At 49.0% G+C, this 21,950-nt stretch overlaps 23 non-coding genes across 23 annotated transcripts; 15 read left to right on the top strand and 8 right to left on the bottom strand.

Annotated features, from left to right (window-relative positions):
- Nucleotides 1-490: 490 nt before the first annotated feature.
- Trnav-uac (transfer RNA valine (anticodon UAC)) lies at nucleotides 491-563 on the bottom strand. The gene has a single exon. It is a non-coding gene; the product is annotated as a tRNA-Val (tRNA).
- A 221-nt stretch (nucleotides 564-784) lies between these two features.
- Nucleotides 785-856, top strand: Trnap-cgg (transfer RNA proline (anticodon CGG)). Its single transcript has one exon. It is a non-coding gene; the product is annotated as a tRNA-Pro (tRNA).
- A 1,791-nt stretch (nucleotides 857-2,647) lies between these two features.
- Nucleotides 2,648-2,719, top strand: Trnap-ugg (transfer RNA proline (anticodon UGG)). Its single transcript has one exon. It is a non-coding gene; the product is annotated as a tRNA-Pro (tRNA).
- A 624-nt stretch (nucleotides 2,720-3,343) lies between these two features.
- Nucleotides 3,344-3,416, bottom strand: Trnav-uac (transfer RNA valine (anticodon UAC)). The gene has a single exon. It is a non-coding gene; the product is annotated as a tRNA-Val (tRNA).
- Nucleotides 3,417-3,637: 221 nt separating this feature from the next.
- Nucleotides 3,638-3,709, top strand: Trnap-cgg (transfer RNA proline (anticodon CGG)). The gene has a single exon. It is a non-coding gene; the product is annotated as a tRNA-Pro (tRNA).
- Nucleotides 3,710-5,500: 1,791 nt separating this feature from the next.
- Trnap-ugg (transfer RNA proline (anticodon UGG)) lies at nucleotides 5,501-5,572 on the top strand. The gene has a single exon. It is a non-coding gene; the product is annotated as a tRNA-Pro (tRNA).
- A 624-nt stretch (nucleotides 5,573-6,196) lies between these two features.
- On the bottom strand, nucleotides 6,197-6,269 carry Trnav-uac (transfer RNA valine (anticodon UAC)). The gene has a single exon. It is a non-coding gene; the product is annotated as a tRNA-Val (tRNA).
- A 221-nt stretch (nucleotides 6,270-6,490) lies between these two features.
- Trnap-cgg (transfer RNA proline (anticodon CGG)) lies at nucleotides 6,491-6,562 on the top strand. Its single transcript has one exon. It is a non-coding gene; the product is annotated as a tRNA-Pro (tRNA).
- A 1,791-nt stretch (nucleotides 6,563-8,353) lies between these two features.
- Nucleotides 8,354-8,426, top strand: Trnap-ugg (transfer RNA proline (anticodon UGG)). Its single transcript has one exon. It is a non-coding gene; the product is annotated as a tRNA-Pro (tRNA).
- Nucleotides 8,427-9,049: 623 nt separating this feature from the next.
- On the bottom strand, nucleotides 9,050-9,122 carry Trnav-uac (transfer RNA valine (anticodon UAC)). Its single transcript has one exon. It is a non-coding gene; the product is annotated as a tRNA-Val (tRNA).
- A 221-nt stretch (nucleotides 9,123-9,343) lies between these two features.
- On the top strand, nucleotides 9,344-9,415 carry Trnap-cgg (transfer RNA proline (anticodon CGG)). Its single transcript has one exon. It is a non-coding gene; the product is annotated as a tRNA-Pro (tRNA).
- A 1,791-nt stretch (nucleotides 9,416-11,206) lies between these two features.
- On the top strand, nucleotides 11,207-11,278 carry Trnap-ugg (transfer RNA proline (anticodon UGG)). Its single transcript has one exon. It is a non-coding gene; the product is annotated as a tRNA-Pro (tRNA).
- Nucleotides 11,279-11,902: 624 nt separating this feature from the next.
- Trnav-uac (transfer RNA valine (anticodon UAC)) lies at nucleotides 11,903-11,975 on the bottom strand. The gene has a single exon. It is a non-coding gene; the product is annotated as a tRNA-Val (tRNA).
- Nucleotides 11,976-12,196: 221 nt separating this feature from the next.
- Trnap-cgg (transfer RNA proline (anticodon CGG)) lies at nucleotides 12,197-12,268 on the top strand. Its single transcript has one exon. It is a non-coding gene; the product is annotated as a tRNA-Pro (tRNA).
- A 1,791-nt stretch (nucleotides 12,269-14,059) lies between these two features.
- Nucleotides 14,060-14,131, top strand: Trnap-ugg (transfer RNA proline (anticodon UGG)). The gene has a single exon. It is a non-coding gene; the product is annotated as a tRNA-Pro (tRNA).
- A 625-nt stretch (nucleotides 14,132-14,756) lies between these two features.
- Nucleotides 14,757-14,829, bottom strand: Trnav-uac (transfer RNA valine (anticodon UAC)). The gene has a single exon. It is a non-coding gene; the product is annotated as a tRNA-Val (tRNA).
- A 221-nt stretch (nucleotides 14,830-15,050) lies between these two features.
- On the top strand, nucleotides 15,051-15,122 carry Trnap-cgg (transfer RNA proline (anticodon CGG)). The gene has a single exon. It is a non-coding gene; the product is annotated as a tRNA-Pro (tRNA).
- A 1,791-nt stretch (nucleotides 15,123-16,913) lies between these two features.
- Nucleotides 16,914-16,985, top strand: Trnap-ugg (transfer RNA proline (anticodon UGG)). Its single transcript has one exon. It is a non-coding gene; the product is annotated as a tRNA-Pro (tRNA).
- A 625-nt stretch (nucleotides 16,986-17,610) lies between these two features.
- Nucleotides 17,611-17,683, bottom strand: Trnav-uac (transfer RNA valine (anticodon UAC)). Its single transcript has one exon. It is a non-coding gene; the product is annotated as a tRNA-Val (tRNA).
- Nucleotides 17,684-17,904: 221 nt separating this feature from the next.
- Nucleotides 17,905-17,976, top strand: Trnap-cgg (transfer RNA proline (anticodon CGG)). The gene has a single exon. It is a non-coding gene; the product is annotated as a tRNA-Pro (tRNA).
- Nucleotides 17,977-19,767: 1,791 nt separating this feature from the next.
- On the top strand, nucleotides 19,768-19,839 carry Trnap-ugg (transfer RNA proline (anticodon UGG)). Its single transcript has one exon. It is a non-coding gene; the product is annotated as a tRNA-Pro (tRNA).
- A 624-nt stretch (nucleotides 19,840-20,463) lies between these two features.
- On the bottom strand, nucleotides 20,464-20,536 carry Trnav-uac (transfer RNA valine (anticodon UAC)). The gene has a single exon. It is a non-coding gene; the product is annotated as a tRNA-Val (tRNA).
- A 221-nt stretch (nucleotides 20,537-20,757) lies between these two features.
- On the top strand, nucleotides 20,758-20,829 carry Trnap-cgg (transfer RNA proline (anticodon CGG)). Its single transcript has one exon. It is a non-coding gene; the product is annotated as a tRNA-Pro (tRNA).
- Nucleotides 20,830-21,950: the final 1,121 nt, after the last annotated feature.

The raw sequence follows: 21,950 nt of genomic DNA, 5'->3' as shown, positions 1-21,950 counted from the left end.
CTGATACCAGTAAATTACATAGGTCGATTTCTGTAGAAGAGCCGACAGTAATCTTGCATGCAACGGAAAACAAAGGTTGTCTTTGCAGAACGTGTGCACCGTGAGTGGAGACGAAGCTCAATCGTGGAGCAGTCTACCTTCATCTGATTAGCGACAACGTCAACCAAAGAGTGGGATACAAGACTGAGCGTAGTTACGAGTTTCTCACTATTAGTTATGTTCACACTTCAACAGAGTTGTGACAAGGCGAGTGCAAAGAGATCAGGAAAGCCAGTATGAAGCGAACTTGAAGTAGTCTTGAAGAAATGGATACTAAATTTTGCAGGCCAGAATGGAGCTACGAGCGTTCTGAGTTACTGAATACCGGTGCACTATGGGAGCAAGAGCATTTGACAGTAAAATGAGGTAGCACACGACATTTATTATCCCGCACACGCAGACGTGACGTTATCTCGGAAATGGAATCCTAAAACGGGTTTAAAAAAAGTCGTGCTTCCGCCCGGGATCGAACCGGGGACCTTCTGCGTGTAAAGCAGACGTGATAACCGCTACACCACGGAAACGACGGTTTTGCCGTTGTACTACCTGGAAAACCGTAGCTCCAACAGATTTTTCCTGCGTAAGCAAGGGCATCGGCTACGAGCTCCGTCCGATTCTAGAAGTTGCTATAGTAAAAGACAACGATAAAAACAATCAAACCGCAACAGCCAGGGAGAACGCTGGGTGAGCAGCAGCTCTGCACGGTGATAGCAAGAACGGAGGCGATAGTCATGTGCATCGAGAAGGCTCGTTGGTCTAGGGGTATGATTCCTGCTTCGGGTGCAGGAGGTCCCGGGTTCAAATCCCGGACGAGCCCTTGCGTTTTGTGCAAACGTGTGGCGACTACCGGCATGCCGGCGGCTGTTCCGCGCATTTCCTGCCCTCCAGGTAAGCACAAAAACCTAGTAGCCGGTTCTGAAAGAGTTTCATGTATCATTTGAGCCATCTGCAGCCTGGTGGTTGGACGTTTGAAATTGATTTAAATGTTCACAGTAGAGATTGTAGCAAGTGTCTTGTTGAGTGCGACGAAAAAGTGATTACGCCCGGAATCGAAACGGAGACCTTTTGCCTGTTAGGCAGACGTGATAACCGCTACACCACGGAAACTGCTAAGCTCTGAGATCCACATGTGACACAACTTGCAGGACGATCACATCTTTGGCGTAAAAATCACTTTGCGGAAACGCACAATGCAGGTATTTCGCATTCGTACGCAACAATCGACAGCACCCTTGCCTGTCTGAATGCCACCACGAATAAGAGCCCAAGAAGTCGTCGGACAAGCTCGCGGCCGAGTCCTCGGTAGCATCAGCTACTCTTGCTTTCCGTACGAGCTACCGTCAATTCGCGCAGTCGCTATTGCATATGATGTCACCAAAAGCAATCACTTCGTTAGCGGCAAGGAGCCCGGGCCCAGCGGTAGCTCTACATGGAGGCACCAGCAGCCCCGACAGGCCGCCGCTGGCGCGCCGGCGTCCGGACCCGCGACCCCTAATGACGTTGCAGTCGATGTATTTCTTAATATCGCTTTTGGAAGAAGCAAGCCAGGTGTAAATCACACAGTATTTTACTGATGATCTGGAAACGCAAATTTAGAACAAGTAGAACATTATATAAAATTTGTTGTGTGGTCGAGCGGAACCCACCCTTCGCTCTTCCCAGATTATCGTTGCTGCACGGAATGATTGTTAAAGCACCGACGGCTTCAGAGTTCGTCTTCTCCAACGTTTGCTTTTGCAGTACGTTCCGCAATCTTTTCGTTATGAGTCGTCTGTTTCGGTTTCCCGATGTAGTTTTGCTCACAGCTCCCGACTTCTCTTAACCCCGAGCCACCACTAGCCGAAAATTCCGCACTGCAGTCCGGTCAATCTGCAGAGCTCGATAAGAGCATCGCGGTCGTTCCTGAGCTAATGAAACGGCCGTGTCTGTAGTTGTTCCCAGATGTCTCCCACAGCAACGGCCTCCCGGACGCCTGCATTACAGGAGTACGCCCCTACTCCCAGCCATACAATTGCATTTGAAAGCAGAATAACATGAGCTACAGAGCAACTCCGACTTTTGTGTCTGACCTACTTTTAATGATACTGTGGTCGGTTTAGTTACTACTATCGCTGCTGGACGAAGCAGACCAGTTGAAAGCCACACGGTATTCTTGTAACGAACAGGTAATGGAAATTTAGGTAAAACGATATCAAAAAAAGTTGCGTGGTGGAGCGACACATACAGTTGGCTCTTCGTAGATGATCATTGCTGCACGGAATAATTCTTAAGGCACCGACGCCTTCAGGAGTCGTGTTTGGAAGTTTTGCTTGCAGTATATTCCGCTATCTTTTCGTTATGAGTTGGTGTTTCGGCTTCCCGGTGTTTTTTTGTTTAGTGCATTTGCCTTCCCTTGACGCTAAGAAAGCACATGACGAAAGTGAAACACCACCGTCTGTTCATCTGCAGAGTGCGATGAAATTATTCACTCTACATTCATTGCCTTTAATATTCTTTCCATCAGTGGTGGGCGCTGCCTTCAGAAAGCGCTTTTCTTTCTGATTTACATGAAAGTTTGTGTTCCTCGGAGCTGGACTGCTTGGGATTACCTTCACTGCCACCGGCAGGTGGCTCGTTGGTCTAGGGGTATGATTCCTGCTTTGGGTGCAGAAGGTCCCGGGTTCAAATCCCGGACGAGCCCTATCGTTTTGACCGTGCTGAAGAGTAGGTGGAGCTCACCCACGTTTGTAGCTCTGCAATGAAGAACAGATGCGTGCCGCAGCACGCTGTGTGTGACCCCACGGTCATGAAGGGACCGTTTGATATGGCAAGAATCTGATACCAGTAAATTACATAGGTCGATTTCTGTAGAAGAGCCGACAGTAATCTTGCATGCAACGGAAAACAAAGGTTGTCTTTGCAGAACGTGTGCACCGTGAGTGGAGACGAAGCTCAATCGTGGAGCAGTCTACCTTCATCTGATTAGCGACAACGTCAACCAAAGAGTGGGATACAAGACTGAGCGTAGTTACGAGTTTCTCACTATTAGTTATGTTCACACTTCAACAGAGTTGTGACAAGGCGAGTGCAAAGAGATCAGGAAAGCCAGTATGAAGCGAACTTGAAGTAGTCTTGAAGAAATGGATACTAAATTTTGCAGGCCAGAATGGAGCTACGAGCGTTCTGAGTTACTGAATACCGGTGCACTATGGGAGCAAGAGCATTTGACAGTAAAATGAGGTAGCACACGACATTTATTATCCCGCACACGCAGACGTGACGTTATCTCGGAAATGGAATCCTAAAACGGGTTTAAAAAAATTCGTGCATCCGCCCGGGATCGAACCGGGGACCTTCTGCGTGTAAAGCAGACGTGATAACCGCTACACCACGGAAACGACGGTTTTGCAGTTGTACTACCTGGAAAACCGTAGCTCCAACAGATTTTTCCTGCGTAAGCAAGGGCATCGGCTACGAGCTCCGTCCGATTCTAGAAGTTGCTATAGTAAAAGACAACGATAAAAACAATCAAACCGCAACAGCCAGGGAGAACGCTGGGTGAGCAGCAGCTCTGCACGGTGATAGCAAGAACGGAGGCGATAGTCATGTGCATCGAGAAGGCTCGTTGGTCTAGGGGTATGATTCCTGCTTCGGGTGCAGGAGGTCCCGGGTTCAAATCCCGGACGAGCCCTTGCGTTTTGTGCAAACGTGTGGCGACTACCGGCATGCCGGCGGCTGTTCCGCGCATTTCCTGCCCTCCAGGTAAGCACAAAAACCTAGTAGCCGGTTCTGAAAGAGTTTCATGTATCATTTGAGCCATCTGCAGCCTGGTGGTTGGACGTTTGAAATTGATTTAAATGTTCACAGTAGAGATTGTAGCAAGTGTCTTGTTGAGTGCGACGAAAAAGTGATTACGCCCGGAATCGAAACGGAGACCTTTTGCCTGTTAGGCAGACGTGATAACCGCTACACCACGGAAACTGCTAAGCTCTGAGATCCACATGTGACACAACTTGCAGGACGATCACATCTTTGGCGTAAAAATCACTTTGCGGAAACGCACAATGCAGGTATTTCGCATTCGTACGCAACAATCGACAGCACCCTTGCCTGTCTGAATGCCACCACGAATAAGAGCCCAAGAAGTCGTCGGACAAGCTCGCGGCCGAGTCCTCGGTAGCATCAGCTACTCTTGCTTTCCGTACGAGCTACCGTCAATTCGCGCAGTCGCTATTGCATATGATGTCACCAAAAGCAATCACTTCGTTAGCGGCAAGGAGCCCGGGCCCAGCGGTAGCTCTACATGGAGGCACCAGCAGCCCCGACAGGCCGCCGCTGGCGCGCCGGCGTCCGGACCCGCGACCCCTAATGACGTTGCAGTCGATGTATTTCTTAATATCGCTTTTGGAAGAAGCAAGCCAGGTGTAAATCACACAGTATTTTACTGATGATCTGGAAACGCAAATTTAGAACAAGTAGAACATTATATAAAATTTGTTGTGTGGTCGAGCGGAACCCACCCTTCGCTCTTCCCAGATTATCGTTGCTGCACGGAATGATTGTTAAAGCACCGACGGCTTCAGAGTTCGTCTTCTCCAACGTTTGCTTTTGCAGTACGTTCCGCAATCTTTTCGTTATGAGTCGTCTGTTTCGGTTTCCCGATGTAGTTTTGCTCACAGCTCCCGACTTCTCTTAACCCCGAGCCACCACTAGCCGAAAATTCCGCACTGCAGTCCGGTCAATCTGCAGAGCTCGATAAGAGCATCGCGGTCGTTCCTGAGCTAATGAAACGGCCGTGTCTGTAGTTGTTCCCAGATGTCTCCCACAGCAACGGCCTCCCGGACGCCTGCATTACAGGAGTACGCCCCTACTCCCAGCCATACAATTGCATTTGAAAGCAGAATAACATGAGCTACAGAGCAACTCCGACTTTTGTGTCTGACCTACTTTTAATGATACTGTGGTCGGTTTAGTTACTACTATCGCTGCTGGACGAAGCAGACCAGTTGAAAGCCACACGGTATTCTTGTAACGAACAGGTAATGGAAATTTAGGTAAAACGATATCAAAAAAAGTTGCGTGGTGGAGCGACACATACAGTTGGCTCTTCGTAGATGATCATTGCTGCACGGAATAATTCTTAAGGCACCGACGCCTTCAGGAGTCGTGTTTGGAAGTTTTGCTTGCAGTATATTCCGCTATCTTTTCGTTATGAGTTGGTGTTTCGGCTTCCCGGTGTTTTTTTGTTTAGTGCATTTGCCTTCCCTTGACGCTAAGAAAGCACATGACGAAAGTGAAACACCACCGTCTGTTCATCTGCAGAGTGCGATGAAATTATTCACTCTACATTCATTGCCTTTAATATTCTTTCCATCAGTGGTGGGCGCTGCCTTCAGAAAGCGCTTTTCTTTCTGATTTACATGAAAGTTTGTGTTCCTCGGAGCTGGACTGCTTGGGATTACCTTCACTGCCACCGGCAGGTGGCTCGTTGGTCTAGGGGTATGATTCCTGCTTTGGGTGCAGAAGGTCCCGGGTTCAAATCCCGGACGAGCCCTATCGTTTTGACCGTGCTGAAGAGTAGGTGGAGCTCACCCACGTTTGTAGCTCTGCAATGAAGAACAGATGCGTGCCGCAGCACGCTGTGTGTGACCCCACGGTCATGAAGGGACCGTTTGATATGGCAAGAATCTGATACCAGTAAATTACATAGGTCGATTTCTGTAGAAGAGCCGACAGTAATCTTGCATGCAACGGAAAACAAAGGTTGTCTTTGCAGAACGTGTGCACCGTGAGTGGAGACGAAGCTCAATCGTGGAGCAGTCTACCTTCATCTGATTAGCGACAACGTCAACCAAAGAGTGGGATACAAGACTGAGCGTAGTTACGAGTTTCTCACTATTAGTTATGTTCACACTTCAACAGAGTTGTGACAAGGCGAGTGCAAAGAGATCAGGAAAGCCAGTATGAAGCGAACTTGAAGTAGTCTTGAAGAAATGGATACTAAATTTTGCAGGCCAGAATGGAGCTACGAGCGTTCTGAGTTACTGAATACCGGTGCACTATGGGAGCAAGAGCATTTGACAGTAAAATGAGGTAGCACACGACATTTATTATCCCGCACACGCAGACGTGACGTTATCTCGGAAATGGAATCCTAAAACGGGTTTAAAAAAATTCGTGCATCCGCCCGGGATCGAACCGGGGACCTTCTGCGTGTAAAGCAGACGTGATAACCGCTACACCACGGAAACGACGGTTTTGCAGTTGTACTACCTGGAAAACCGTAGCTCCAACAGATTTTTCCTGCGTAAGCAAGGGCATCGGCTACGAGCTCCGTCCGATTCTAGAAGTTGCTATAGTAAAAGACAACGATAAAAACAATCAAACCGCAACAGCCAGGGAGAACGCTGGGTGAGCAGCAGCTCTGCACGGTGATAGCAAGAACGGAGGCGATAGTCATGTGCATCGAGAAAGCTCGTTGGTCTAGGGGTATGATTCCTGCTTCGGATGCAGGAGGTCCCGGGTTCAAATCCCGGACGAGCCCTTGCGTTTTGTGCAAACGTGTGGCGACTACCGGCATGCCGGCGGCTGTTCCGCGCATTTCCTGCCCTCCAGGTAAGCACAAAAACCTAGTAGCCGGTTCTGAAAGAGTTTCATGTATCATTTGAGCCATCTGCAGCCTGGTGGTTGGACGTTTGAAATTGATTTAAATGTTCACAGTAGAGATTGTAGCAAGTGTCTTGTTGAGTGCGACGAAAAAGTGATTACGCCCGGAATCGAAACGGAGACCTTCTGCCTGTTAGGCAGACGTGATAACCGCTACACCACGGAAACTGCTAAGCTCTGAGATCCACATGTGACACAACTTGCAGGACGATCACAACTTTGGCGTAAAAATCACTTTGCGGAAACGCACAATGCAGGTATTTCGCATTCGTACGCAACAATCGACAGCACCCTTGCCTGTCTGAATGCCACCACGAATAAGAGCCCAAGAAGTCGTCGGACAAGCTCGCGGCCGAGTCCTCGGTAGCATCAGCTACTCTTGCTTTCCGTACGAGCTACCGTCAATTCGCGCAGTCGCTATTGCATATGATGTCACCAAAAGCAATCACTTCGTTAGCGGCAAGGAGCCCGGGCCCAGCGGTAGCTCTACATGGAGGCACCAGCAGCCCCGACAGGCCGCCGCTGGCGCGCCGGCGTCCGGACCCGCGACCCCTAATGACGTTGCAGTCGATGTATTTCTTAATATCGCTTTTGGAAGAAGCAAGCCAGGTGTAAATCACACAGTATTTTACTGATGATCTGGAAACGCAAATTTAGAACAAGTAGAACATTATATAAAATTTGTTGTGTGGTCGAGCGGAACCCACCCTTCGCTCTTCCCAGATTATCGTTGCTGCACGGAATGATTGTTAAAGCACCGACGGCTTCAGAGTTCGTCTTCTCCAACGTTTGCTTTTGCAGTACATTCCGCAATCTTTTCGTTATGAGTCGTCTGTTTCGGTTTCCCGATGTAGTTTTGCTCACAGCTCCCGACTTCTCTTAACCCCGAGCCACCACTAGCCGAAAATTCCGCACTGCAGTCCGGTCAATCTGCAGAGCTCGATAAGAGCATCGCGGTCGTTCCTGAGCTAATGAAACGGCCGTGTCTGTAGTTGTTCCCAGATGTCTCCCACAGCAACGGCCTCCCGGACGCCTGCATTACAGGAGTACGCCCCTACTCCCAGCCATACAATTGCATTTGAAAGCAGAATAACATGAGCTACAGAGCAACTCCGACTTTTGTGTCTGACCTACTTTTAATGATACTGTTGTCGGTTTAGTTACTACTATCGCTGCTGGACGAAGCAGACCAGTTGAAAGCCACACGGTATTCTTGTAACGAACAGGTAATGGAAATTTAGGTAAAACGATATCAAAAAAAGTTGCGTGGTGGAGCGACACATACAGTTGGCTCTTCGTAGATGATCATTGCTGCACGGAATAATTCTTAAGGCACCGACGCCTTCAGGAGTCGTGTTTGGAAGTTTTGCTTGCAGTATATTCCGCTATCTTTTCGTTATGAGTTGGTGTTTCGGCTTCCCGGTGTTTTTTTGTTTAGTGCATTTGCCTTCCCTTGACGCTAAGAAAGCACATGACGAAAGTGAAACACCACCGTCTGTTCATCTGCAGAGTGCGATGAAATTATTCACTCTACATTCATTGCCTTTAATATTCTTTCCATCAGTGGTGGGCGCTGCCTTCAGAAAGCGCTTTTCTTTCTGATTTACATGAAAGTTTGTGTTCCTCGGAGCTGGACTGCTTGGGATTACCTTCACTGCCACCGGCAGGTGGCTCGTTGGTCTAGGGGTATGATTCCTGCTTTGGGTGCAGGAGGTCCCGGGTTCAAATCCCGGACGAGCACTATCGTTTTGACCGTGCTGAAGAGTAGGTGGAGCTCACCCACGTTTGTAGCTCTGCAATGAAGAACAGATGCGTGCCGCAGCACGCTGTGTGTGGCCCTACGGTCATGAAGGGACCGTTTGATATGGCAAGAATCTGATACCAGTAAATTACATAGGTCGATTTCTGTAGAAGAGCCGACAGTAATCTTGCATGCAACGGAAAACAAAGGTTGTCTTTGCAGAACGTGTGCACCGTGAGTGGAGACGAAGCTCAATCGTGGAGCAGTCTACCTTCATCTGATTAGCGACAACGTCAACCAAAGAGTGGGATACAAGACTGAGCGTAGTTACGAGTTTCTCACTATTAGTTATGTTCACACTTCAACAGAGTTGTGACAAGGCGAGTGCAAAGAGATCAGGAAAGCCAGTATGAAGCGAACTTGAAGTAGTCTTGAAGAAATGGATACTAAATTTTGCAGGCCAGAATGGAGCTACGAGCGTTCTGAGTTACTGAATACCGGTGCACTATGGGAGCAAGAGCATTTGACAGTAAAATGAGGTAGCACACGACATTTATTATCCCGCACACGCAGACGTGACGTTATCTCGGAAATGGAATCCTAAAACGGGTTTAAAAAAAGTCGTGCTTCCACCCGGGATCGAACTGGGGACCTTCTGCGTGTAAAGCAGACGTGATAACCGCTACACCACGGAAACGACGGTTTTGCCGTTGTACTACCTGGAAAACCGTAGCTCCAACAGATTTTTCCTGCGTAAGCAAGGGCATCGGCTACGAGCTCCGTCCGATTCTAGAAGTTGCTATAGTAAAAGACAACGATAAAAACAATCAAACCGCAACAGCCAGGGAGAACGCTGGGTGAGCAGCAGCTCTGCACGGTGATAGCAAGAACGGAGGCGATAGTCATGTGCATCGAGAAGGCTCGTTGGTCTAGGGGTATGATTCCTGCTTCGGGTGCAGGAGGTCCCGGGTTCAAATCCCGGACGAGCCCTTGCGTTTTGTGCAAACGTGTGGCGACTACCGGAATGCCGGCGGCTGTTCCGCGCATTTCCTGCCCTCCAGGTAAGCACAAAAACCTAGTAGCCGGTTCTGAAAGAGTTTCATGTATCATTTGAGCCATCTGCAGCCTGGTGGTTGGACGTTTGAAATTGATTTAAATGTTCACAGTAGAGATTGTAGCAAGTGTCTTGTTGAGTGCGACGAAAAAGTGATTACGCCCGGAATCGAAACGGAGACCTTCTGCCTGTTAGGCAGACGTGATAACCGCTACACCACGGAAACTGCTAAGCTCTGAGATCCACATGTGACACAACTTGCAGGACGATCACATCTTTGGCGTAAAAATCACTTTGCGGAAACGCACAATGCAGGTATTTCGCATTCGTACGCAACAATCGACAGCACCCTTGCCTGTCTGAATGCCACCACGAATAAGAGCCCAAGAAGTCGTCGGACAAGCTCGCGGCCGAGTCCTCGGTAGCATCAGCTACTCTTGCTTTCCGTACGAGCTACCGTCAATTCGCGCAGTCGCTATTGCATATGATGTCACCAAAAGCAATCACTTCGTTAGCGGCAAGGAGCCCGGGCCCAGCGGTAGCTCTACATGGAGGCACCAGCAGCCCCGACAGGCCGCCGCTGGCGCGCCGGCGTCCGGACCCGCGACCCCTAATGACGTTGCAGTCGATGTATTTCTTAATATCGCTTTTGGAAGAAGCAAGCCAGGTGTAAATCACACAGTATTTTACTGATGATCTGGAAACGCAAATTTAGAACAAGTAGAACATTATATAAAATTTGTTGTGTGGTCGAGCGGAACCCACCCTTCGCTCTTCCCAGATTATCGTTGCTGCACGGAATGATTGTTAAAGCACCGACGGCTTCAGAGTTCGTCTTCTCCAACGTTTGCTTTTGCAGTACATTCCGCAATCTTTTCGTTATGAGTCGTCTGTTTCGGTTTCCCGATGTAGTTTTGCTCACAGCTCCCGACTTCTCTTAACCCCGAGCCACCACTAGCCGAAAATTCCGCACTGCAGTCCGGTCAATCTGCAGAGCTCGATAAGAGCATCGCGGTCGTTCCTGAGCTAATGAAACAGCCGTGTCTGTAGTTGTTCCCAGATGTCTCCCACAGCAACGGCCTCCCGGACGCCTGCATTACAGGAGTACGCCCCTACTCCCAGCCATACTATTGCATTTGAAAGCAGAATAACATGAGCTACAGAGCAACTCCGACTTTTGTGTCTGACCTACTTTTAATGATACTGTGGTCGGTTTAGTTACTACTATCGCTGCTGGACGAAGCAGACCAGTTGAAAGCCACACGGTATTCTTGTAACGAACAGGTAATGGAAATTTAGGTAAAACGATATCAAAAAAAGTTGCGTGGTGGAGCGACACATACAGTTGGCTCTTCGTAGATGATCATTGCTGCACGGAATAATTCTTAAGGCACCGACGCCTTCAGGAGTCGTGTTTGGAAGTTTTGCTTGCAGTATATTCCGCTATCTTTTCGTTATGAGTTGGTGTTTCGGCTTCCCGGTGTTTTTTTGTTTAGTGCATTTGCCTTCCCTTGACGCTAAGAAAGCACATGACGAAAGTGAAACACCACCGTCTGTTCATCTGCAGAGTGCGATGAAATTATTCACTCTACATTCATTGCCTTTAATATTCTTTCCATCAGTGGTGGGCGCTGCCTTCAGAAAGCGCTTTTCTTTCTGATTTACATGAAAGTTTGTGTTCCTCGGAGCTGGACCGCTTGGGATTACCTTCACTGCCACCGGCAGGTGGCTCGTTGGTCTAGGGGTATGATTCCTGCTTTGGGTGCAGGAGGTCCCGGGTTCAAATCCCGGACGAGCCCTATCGTTTTGACCGTGCTGAAGAGTAGGTGGAGCTCACCCACGTTTGTAGCTCTGCAATGAAGAACAGATGCGTGCCGCAGCACGCTGTGTGTGGCCCTACGGTCATGAAGGGACCGTTTGATATGGCAAGAATCTGATACCAGTAAATTACATAGGTCGATTTCTGTAGAAGAACCGACAGTAATCTTGCATGGAACGGAAAACAAAGGTTGTCTTTGCAGAACGTGTGCACCGTGAGTGGAGACGAAGCTCAATCGTGGAGCAGTCTACCTTCATCTGATTAGCGACAACGTCAACCAAAGAGTGGGATACAAGACTGAGCGTAGTTACGAGTTTCTCACTATTAGTTATGTTCACACTTCAACAGAGTTGTGACAAGGCGAGTGCAAAGAGATCAGGAAAGCCAGTATGAAGCGAACTTGAAGTAGTCTTGAAGAAATGGATACTAAATTTTGCAGGCCAGAATGGAGCTACGAGCGTTCTGAGTTACTGAATACCGGTGCACTATGGGAGCAAGAGCATTTGACAGTAAAATGAGGTAGCACACGACATTTATTATCCCGCACACGCAGACGTGACGTTATCTCGGAAATGGAATCCTAAAACGGGTTTAAAAAAAGTCGTGCTTCCACCCGGGATCGAACTGGGGACCTTCTGCGTGTAAAGCAGACGTGATAACCGCTACACCACGGAAACGACGGTTTTGCCGTTGTACTACCTGGAAAACCGTAGCTCCAACAGATTTTTCCTGCGTAAGCAAGGGCATCGGCTACGAGCTCCGTCCGATTCTAGAAGTTGCTATAGTAAAAGACAACGATAAAAACAATCAAACCGCAACAGCCAGGGAGAACGCTGGGTGAGCAGCAGCTCTGCACGGTGATAGCAAGAACGGAGGCGATAGTCATGTGCATCGAGAAGGCTCGTTGGTCTAGGGGTATGATTCCTGCTTCGGGTGCAGGAGGTCCCGGGTTCAAATCCCGGACGAGCCCTTGCGTTTTGTGCAAACGTGTGGCGACTACCGGAATGCCGGCGGCTGTTCCGCGCATTTCCTGCCCTCCAGGTAAGCACAAAAACCTAGTAGCCGGTTCTGAAAGAGTTTCATGTATCATTTGAGCCATCTGCAGCCTGGTGGTTGGACGTTTGAAATTGATTTAAATGTTCACAGTAGAGATTGTAGCAAGTGTCTTGTTGAGTGCGACGAAAAAGTGATTACGCCCGGAATCGAAACGGAGACCTTCTGCCTGTTAGGCAGACGTGATAACCGCTACACCACGGAAACTGCTAAGCTCTGAGATCCACATGTGACACAACTTGCAGGACGATCACATCTTTGGCGTAAAAATCACTTTGCGGAAACGCACAATGCAGGTATTTCGCATTCGTACGCAACAATCGACAGCACCCTTGCCTGTCTGAATGCCACCACGAATAAGAGCCCAAGAAGTCGTCGGACAAGCTCGCGGCCGAGTCCTCGGTAGCATCAGCTACTCTTGCTTTCCGTACGAGCTACCGTCAATTCGCGCAGTCGCTATTGCATATGATGTCACCAAAAGCAATCACTTCGTTAGCGGCAAGGAGCCCGGGCCCAGCGGTAGCTCTACATGGAGGCACCAGCAGCCCCGACAGGCCGCCGCTGGCGCGCCGGCGTCCGGACCCGCGACCCCTAATGACGTTGCAGTCGATGTATTTCTTAATATCGCTTTTGGAAGAAGCAAGCCAGGTGTAAATCACACAGTATTTTACTGATGATCTGGAAACGCAAATTTAGAACAAGTAGAACATTATATAAAATTTGTTGTGTGGTCGAGCGGAACCCACCCTTCGCTCTTCCCAGATTATCGTTGCTGCACGGAATGATTGTTAAAGCACCGACGGCTTCAGAGTTCGTCTTCTCCAACGTTTGCTTTTGCAGTACATTCCGCAATCTTTTCGTTATGAGTCGTCTGTTTCGGTTTCCCGATGTAGTTTTGCTCACAGCTCCCGACTTCTCTTAACCCCGAGCCACCACTAGCCGAAAATTCCGCACTGCAGTCCGGTCAATCTGCAGAGCTCGATAAGAGCATCGCGGTCGTTCCTGAGCTAATGAAACAGCCGTGTCTGTAGTTGTTCCCAGATGTCTCCCACAGCAACGGCCTCCCGGACGCCTGCATTACAGGAGTACGCCCCTACTCCCAGCCATACTATTGCATTTGAAAGCAGAATAACATGAGCTACAGAGCAACTCCGACTTTTGTGTCTGACCTACTTTTAATGATACTGTGGTCGGTTTAGTTACTACTATCGCTGCTGGACGAAGCAGACCAGTTGAAAGCCACACGGTATTCTTGTAACGAACAGGTAATGGAAATTTAGGTAAAACGATATCAAAAAAAGTTGCGTGGTGGAGCGACACATACAGTTGGCTCTTCGTAGATGATCATTGCTGCACGGAATAATTCTTAAGGCACCGACGCCTTCAGGAGTCGTGTTTGGAAGTTTTGCTTGCAGTATATTCCGCTATCTTTTCGTTATGAGTTGGTGTTTCGGCTTCCCGGTGTTTTTTTGTTTAGTGCATTTGCCTTCCCTTGACGCTAAGAAAGCACATGACGAAAGTGAAACACCACCGTCTGTTCATCTGCAGAGTGCGATGAAATTATTCACTCTACATTCATTGCCTTTAATATTCTTTCCATCAGTGGTGGGCGCTGCCTTCAGAAAGCGCTTTTCTTTCTGATTTACATGAAAGTTTGTGTTCCTCGGAGCTGGACCGCTTGGGATTACCTTCACTGCCACCGGCAGGTGGCTCGTTGGTCTAGGGGTATGATTCCTGCTTTGGGTGCAGGAGGTCCCGGGTTCAAATCCCGGACGAGCCCTATCGTTTTGACCGTGCTGAAGAGTAGGTGGAGCTCACCCACGTTTGTAGCTCTGCAATGAAGAACAGATGCGTGCCGCAGCACGCTGTGTGTGGCCCTACGGTCATGAAGGGACCGTTTGATATGGCAAGAATCTGATACCAGTAAATTACATAGGTCGATTTCTGTAGAAGAACCGACAGTAATCTTGCATGGAACGGAAAACAAAGGTTGTCTTTGCAGAACGTGTGCACCGTGAGTGGAGACGAAGCTCAATCGTGGAGCAGTCTACCTTCATCTGATTAGCGACAACGTCAACCAAAGAGTGGGATACAAGACTGAGCGTAGTTACGAGTTTCTCACTATTAGTTATGTTCACACTTCAACAGAGTTGTGACAAGGCGAGTGCAAAGAGATCAGGAAAGCCAGTATGAAGCGAACTTGAAGTAGTCTTGAAGAAATGGATACTAAATTTTGCAGGCCAGAATGGAGCTACGAGCGTTCTGAGTTACTGAATACCGGTGCACTATGGGAGCAAGAGCATTTGACAGTAAAATGAGGTAGCACACGACATTTATTATCCCGCACACGCAGACGTGACGTTATCTCGGAAATGGAATCCTAAAACGGGTTTAAAAAAAAGTCGTGCTTCCGCCCGGGATCGAACCGGGGACCTTCTGCGTGTAAAGCAGACGTGATAACCGCTACACCACGGAAACGACGGTTTTGCCGTTGTACTACCTGGAAAACCGTAGCTCCAACAGATTTTTCCTGCGTAAGCAAGGGCATCGGCTACGAGCTCCGTCCGATTCTAGAAGTTGCTATAGTAAAAGACAACGATAAAAACAATCAAACCGCAACAGCCAGGGAGAACGCTGGGTGAGCAGCAGCTCTGCACGGTGATAGCAAGAACGGAGGCGATAGTCATGTGCATCGAGAAGGCTCGTTGGTCTAGGGGTATGATTCCTGCTTCGGGTGCAGGAGGTCCCGGGCTCAAATCCCGGACGAGCCCTTGCGTTTTGTGCAAACGTGTGGCGACTACCGGCATGCCGGCGGCTGTTCCGCGCATTTCCTGCCCTCCAGGTAAGCACAAAAACCTAGTAGCCGGTTCTGAAAGAGTTTCATGTATCATTTGAGCCATCTGCAGCCTGGTGGTTGGACGTTTGAAATTGATTTAAATGTTCACAGTAGAGATTGTAGCAAGTGTCTTGTTGAGTGCGACGAAAAAGTGATTACGCCCGGAATCGAAACGGAGACCTTCTGCCTGTTAGGCAGACGTGATAACCGCTACACCACGGAAACTGCTAAACTCTGAGATCCACATGTGACACAACTTGCAGGACGATCACAACTTTGGCGTAAAAATCACTTTGCGGAAACGCACAATGCAGGTATTTCGCATTCGTACGCAACAATCGACAGCACCCTTGCCTGTCTGAATGCCACCACGAATAAGAGCCCAAGAAGTCGTCGGACAAGCTCGCGGCCGAGTCCTCGGTAGCATCAGCTACTCTTGCTTTCCGTACGAGCTACCGTCAATTCGCGCAGTCGCTATTGCATATGATGTCACCAAAAGCAATCACTTCGTTAGCGGCAAGGAGCCCGGGCCCAGCGGTAGCTCTACATGGAGGCACCAGCAGCCCCGACAGGCCGCCGCTGGCGCGCCGGCGTCCGGACCCGCGACCCCTAATGACGTTGCAGTCGATGTATTTCTTAATATCGCTTTTGGAAGAAGCAAGCCAGGTGTAAATCACACAGTATTTTACTGATGATCTGGAAACGCAAATTTAGAACAAGTAGAACATTATATAAAATTTGTTGTGTGGTCGAGCGGAACCCACCCTTCGCTCTTCCCAGATTATCGTTGCTGCACGGAATGATTGTTAAAGCAGCGACGGCTTCAGAGTTCGTCTTCTCCAACGTTTGCTTTTGCAGTACATTCCGCAATCTTTTCGTTATGAGTCGTCTGTTTCGGTTTCCCGATGTAGTTTTGCTCACAGCTCCCGACTTCTCTTAACCCCGAGCCACCACTAGCCGAAAATTCCGCACTGCAGTCCGGTCAATCTGCAGAGCTCGATAAGAGCATCGCGGTCGTTCCTGAGCTAATGAAACGGCCGTGTCTGTAGTTGTTCCCAGATGTCTCCCACAGCAACGGCCTCCCGGACGCCTGCATTACAGGAGTACGCCCCTACTCCCAGCCATACAATTGCATTTGAAAGCAGAATAACATGAGCTACAGAGCAACTCCGACTTTTGTGTCTGACCTACTTTTAATGATACTGTTGTCGGTTTAGTTACTACTATCGCTGTTGGACGAAGCAGACCAGTTGAAAGCCACACGGTATTCTTGTAACGAACAGGTAATGGAAATTTAGGTAAAACGATATCAAAAAAAGTTGCGTGGTGGAGCGACACATACAGTTGGCTCTTCGTAGATGATCATTGCTGCACGGAATAATTCTTAAGGCACCGACGCCTTCAGGAGTCGTGTTTGGAAGTTTTGCTTGCAGTATATTCCGCTATCTTTTCGTTATGAGTTGGTGTTTCGGCTTCCCGGTGTTTTTTTGTTTAGTGCATTTGCCTTCCCTTGACGCTAAGAAAGCACATGACGAAAGTGAAACACCACCGTCTGTTCATCTGCAGAGTGCGATGAAATTATTCACTCTACATTCATTGCCTTTAATATTCTTTCCATCAGTGGTGGGCGCTGCCTTCAGAAAGCGCTTTTCTTTCTGATTTACATGAAAGTTTGTGTTCCTCGGAGCTGGACTGCTTGGGATTACCTTCACTGCCACCGGTAGGTGGCTCGTTGGTCTAGGGGTATGATTCCTGCTTTGGGTGCAGGAGGTCCCGGGTTCAAATCCCGGACGAGCCCTATCGTTTTGACCGTGCTGAAGAGTAGGTGGAGCTCACCCACGTTTGTAGCTCTGCAATGAAGAACAGATGCGTGCCGCAGCACGCTGTGTGTGGCCCTACGGTCATGAAGGGACCGTTTGATATGGCAAGAATCTGATACCAGTAAATTACATAGGTCGATTTCTGTAGAAGAGCCGACAGTAATCTTGCATGGAACGGAAAACAAAGGTTGTCTTTGCAGAACGTGTGCACCGTGAGTGGAGACGAAGCTCAATCGTGGAGCAGTCTACCTTCATCTGATTAGCGACAACGTCAACCAAAGAGTGGGATACAAGACTGAGCGTAGTTACGAGTTTCTCACTATTAGTTATGTTCACACTTCAACAGAGTTGTGACAAGGCGAGTGCAAAGAGATCAGGAAAGCCAGTATGAAGCGAACTTGAAGTAGTCTTGAAGAAATGGATACTAAATTTTGCAGGCCAGAATGGAGCTACGAGCGTTCTGAGTTACTGAATACCGGTGCACTATGGGAGCAAGAGCATTTGACAGTAAAATGAGGTAGCACACGACATTTATTATCCCGCACACGCAGACGTGACGTTATCTCGGAAATGGAATCCTAAAACGGGTTTAAAAAAAAGTCGTGCTTCCGCCCGGGATCGAACCGGGGACCTTCTGCGTGTAAAGCAGACGTGATAACCGCTACACCACGGAAACGACGGTTTTGCCGTTGTACTACCTGGAAAACCGTAGCTCCAACAGATTTTTCCTGCGTAAGCAAGGGCATCGGCTACGAGCTCCGTCCGATTCTAGAAGTTGCTATAGTAAAAGACAACGATAAAAACAATCAAACCGCAACAGCCAGGGAGAACGCTGGGTGAGCAGCAGCTCTGCACGGTGATAGCAAGAACGGAGGCGATAGTCATGTGCATCGAGAAGGCTCGTTGGTCTAGGGGTATGATTCCTGCTTCGGGTGCAGGAGGTCCCGGGCTCAAATCCCGGACGAGCCCTTGCGTTTTGTGCAAACGTGTGGCGACTACCGGCATGCCGGCGGCTGTTCCGCGCATTTCCTGCCCTCCAGGTAAGCACAAAAACCTAGTAGCCGGTTCTGAAAGAGTTTCATGTATCATTTGAGCCATCTGCAGCCTGGTGGTTGGACGTTTGAAATTGATTTAAATGTTCACAGTAGAGATTGTAGCAAGTGTCTTGTTGAGTGCGACGAAAAAGTGATTACGCCCGGAATCGAAACGGAGACCTTCTGCCTGTTAGGCAGACGTGATAACCGCTACACCACGGAAACTGCTAAACTCTGAGATCCACATGTGACACAACTTGCAGGACGATCACAACTTTGGCGTAAAAATCACTTTGCGGAAACGCACAATGCAGGTATTTCGCATTCGTACGCAACAATCGACAGCACCCTTGCCTGTCTGAATGCCACCACGAATAAGAGCCCAAGAAGTCGTCGGACAAGCTCGCGGCCGAGTCCTCGGTAGCATCAGCTACTCTTGCTTTCCGTACGAGCTACCGTCAATTCGCGCAGTCGCTATTGCATATGATGTCACCAAAAGCAATCACTTCGTTAGCGGCAAGGAGCCCGGGCCCAGCGGTAGCTCTACATGGAGGCACCAGCAGCCCCGACAGGCCGCCGCTGGCGCGCCGGCGTCCGGACCCGCGACCCCTAATGACGTTGCAGTCGATGTATTTCTTAATATCGCTTTTGGAAGAAGCAAGCCAGGTGTAAATCACACAGTATTTTACTGATGATCTGGAAACGCAAATTTAGAACAAGTAGAACATTATATAAAATTTGTTGTGTGGTCGAGCGGAACCCACCCTTCGCTCTTCCCAGATTATCGTTGCTGCACGGAATGATTGTTAAAGCAGCGACGGCTTCAGAGTTCGTCTTCTCCAACGTTTGCTTTTGCAGTACATTCCGCAATCTTTTCGTTATGAGTCGTCTGTTTCGGTTTCCCGATGTAGTTTTGCTCACAGCTCCCGACTTCTCTTAACCCCGAGCCACCACTAGCCGAAAATTCCGCACTGCAGTCCGGTCAATCTGCAGAGCTCGATAAGAGCATCGCGGTCGTTCCTGAGCTAATGAAACGGCCGTGTCTGTAGTTGTTCCCAGATGTCTCCCACAGCAACGGCCTCCCGGACGCCTGCATTACAGGAGTACGCCCCTACTCCCAGCCATACAATTGCATTTGAAAGCAGAATAACATGAGCTACAGAGCAACTCCGACTTTTGTGTCTGACCTACTTTTAATGATACTGTTGTCGGTTTAGTTACTACTATCGCTGTTGGACGAAGCAGACCAGTTGAAAGCCACACGGTATTCTTGTAACGAACAGGTAATGGAAATTTAGGTAAAACGATATCAAAAAAAGTTGCGTGGTGGAGCGACACATACAGTTGGCTCTTCGTAGATGATCATTGCTGCACGGAATAATTCTTAAGGCACCGACGCCTTCAGGAGTCGTGTTTGGAAGTTTTGCTTGCAGTATATTCCGCTATCTTTTCGTTATGAGTTGGTGTTTCGGCTTCCCGGTGTTTTTTTGTTTAGTGCATTTGCCTTCCCTTGACGCTAAGAAAGCACATGACGAAAGTGAAACACCACCGTCTGTTCATCTGCAGAGTGCGATGAAATTATTCACTCTACATTCATTGCCTTTAATATTCTTTCCATCAGTGGTGGGCGCTGCCTTCAGAAAGCGCTTTTCTTTCTGATTTACATGAAAGTTTGTGTTCCTCGGAGCTGGACTGCTTGGGATTACCTTCACTGCCACCGGTAGGTGGCTCGTTGGTCTAGGGGTATGATTCCTGCTTTGGGTGCAGGAGGTCCCGGGTTCAAATCCCGGACGAGCCCTATCGTTTTGACCGTGCTGAAGAGTAGGTGGAGCTCACCCACGTTTGTAGCTCTGCAATGAAGAACAGATGCGTGCCGCAGCACGCTGTGTGTGGCCCTACGGTCATGAAGGGACCGTTTGATATGGCAAGAATCTGATACCAGTAAATTACATAGGTCGATTTCTGTAGAAGAGCCGACAGTAATCTTGCATGGAACGGAAAACAAAGGTTGTCTTTGCAGAACGTGTGCACCGTGAGTGGAGACGAAGCTCAATCGTGGAGCAGTCTACCTTCATCTGATTAGCGACAACGTCAACCAAAGAGTGGGATACAAGACTGAGCGTAGTTACGAGTTTCTCACTATTAGTTATGTTCACACTTCAACAGAGTTGTGACAAGGCGAGTGCAAAGAGATCAGGAAAGCCAGTATGAAGCGAACTTGAAGTAGTCTTGAAGAAATGGATACTAAATTTTGCAGGCCAGAATGGAGCTACGAGCGTTCTGAGTTACTGAATACCGGTGCACTATGGGAGCAAGAGCATTTGACAGTAAAATGAGGTAGCACACGACATTTATTATCCCGCACACGCAGACGTGACGTTATCTCGGAAATGGAATCCTAAAACGGGTTTAAAAAAAGTCGTGCTTCCGCCCGGGATCGAACCGGGGACCTTCTGCGTGTAAAGCAGACGTGATAACCGCTACACCACGGAAACGACGGTTTTGCCGTTGTACTACCTGGAAAACCGTAGCTCCAACAGATTTTTCCTGCGTAAGCAAGGGCATCGGCTACGAGCTCCGTCCGATTCTAGAAGTTGCTATAGTAAAAGACAACGATAAAAACAATCAAACCGCAACAGCCAGGGAGAACGCTGGGTGAGCAGCAGCTCTGCACGGTGATAGCAAGAACGGAGGCGATAGTCATGTGCATCGAGAAGGCTCGTTGGTCTAGTGGTATGATTCCTGCTTCGGGTGCAGGATGTCCCGGGTTCATATCCCGGACGAGCCCTTGCGTTTTGTGCAAACGTGTGGCGACTACCGGCATGCCGGCGGCTGTTCCGCGCATTTCCTGCCCTCCAGGTATTTCGCATTCGTACGCAACAATCGACAGCACCCTTGCCTGTCTGAATGCCACCACGAATAAGAGCCCAAGAAGTCGTCGGACAAGCTCGCGGCCGAGTCCTCGGTAGCATCAGCTACTCTTGCTTTCCGTACGAGCTACCGTCAATTCGCGCAGTCGCTATTGCATATGATGTCACCAAAAGCAATCACTTCGTTAGCGGCAAGGAGCCCGGGCCCAGCGGATTGTAGCAAGTGTCTTGTTGAGTGCGACGAAAAAGTGATTACGCCCGGAATCGAAACGGAGACCTTCTGCCTGTTATGTAGACGTGATAACCGCTACACCACGGAAACTGCTAAGCTCTGAGATCCACATGTGACACAACTTGCAGGACGATCACATCTTTGGCGTAAAAATCACTTTGCGGAAACGCACAATGCAGGTATTTCGCATTCGTACGCAACAATCGACAGCACCCTTGCCTGTCTGAATGCCACCACGAATAAGAGCCCAAGAAGTCGTCGGACAAGCTCGCGGCCGAGTCCTCGGTAGCATCAGCTACTCTTGCTTTCCGTACGAGCTACCGTCAATTCGCGCAGTCGCTATTGCATATGATGTCACCAAAAGCAATCACTTCGTTAGCGGCAAGGAGCCCGGGCCCAGCGGTAGCTCTACATGAAGGCACCAGCAGCCCCGACATTCCGCCGCTGGCGCGCCGGCGTCCGGACCCGCGACCCCTAATGACGTTGCAGTCGATGTATTTCTTAATATCGCTTTTGGAAGAAGCAAGCCAGGTGTAAATCACACAGTATTTTACTGATGATCTGGAAACGCAAATTTAGAACAAGTAGAACATTATATAAAGTTTGTTGTGTGGTCGAGCGGAACCCACCCTTCGCTCTTCCCAGATTATCGTTGCTGCACGGAATGATTGTTAAAGCAGCGACGGCTTCAGAGTTCGTCTTCTCCAACGTTTGCTTTTGCAGTACATTCCGCAATCTTTTCGTTATGAGTCGTCTGTTTCGGTTTCCCGATGTAGTTTTGCTCACAGCTCCCGACTTCTCTTAACC

Source organism: Schistocerca gregaria, chromosome 2 (genome assembly GCF_023897955.1).
Source record: "Schistocerca gregaria isolate iqSchGreg1 chromosome 2, iqSchGreg1.2, whole genome shotgun sequence".
Taxonomy (NCBI): Eukaryota; Metazoa; Arthropoda; class Insecta; order Orthoptera; family Acrididae; genus Schistocerca; species Schistocerca gregaria.
Note: the sequence above shows the minus strand (reverse complement) of the source record. Positions and strands in the feature narration are given on the sequence as shown.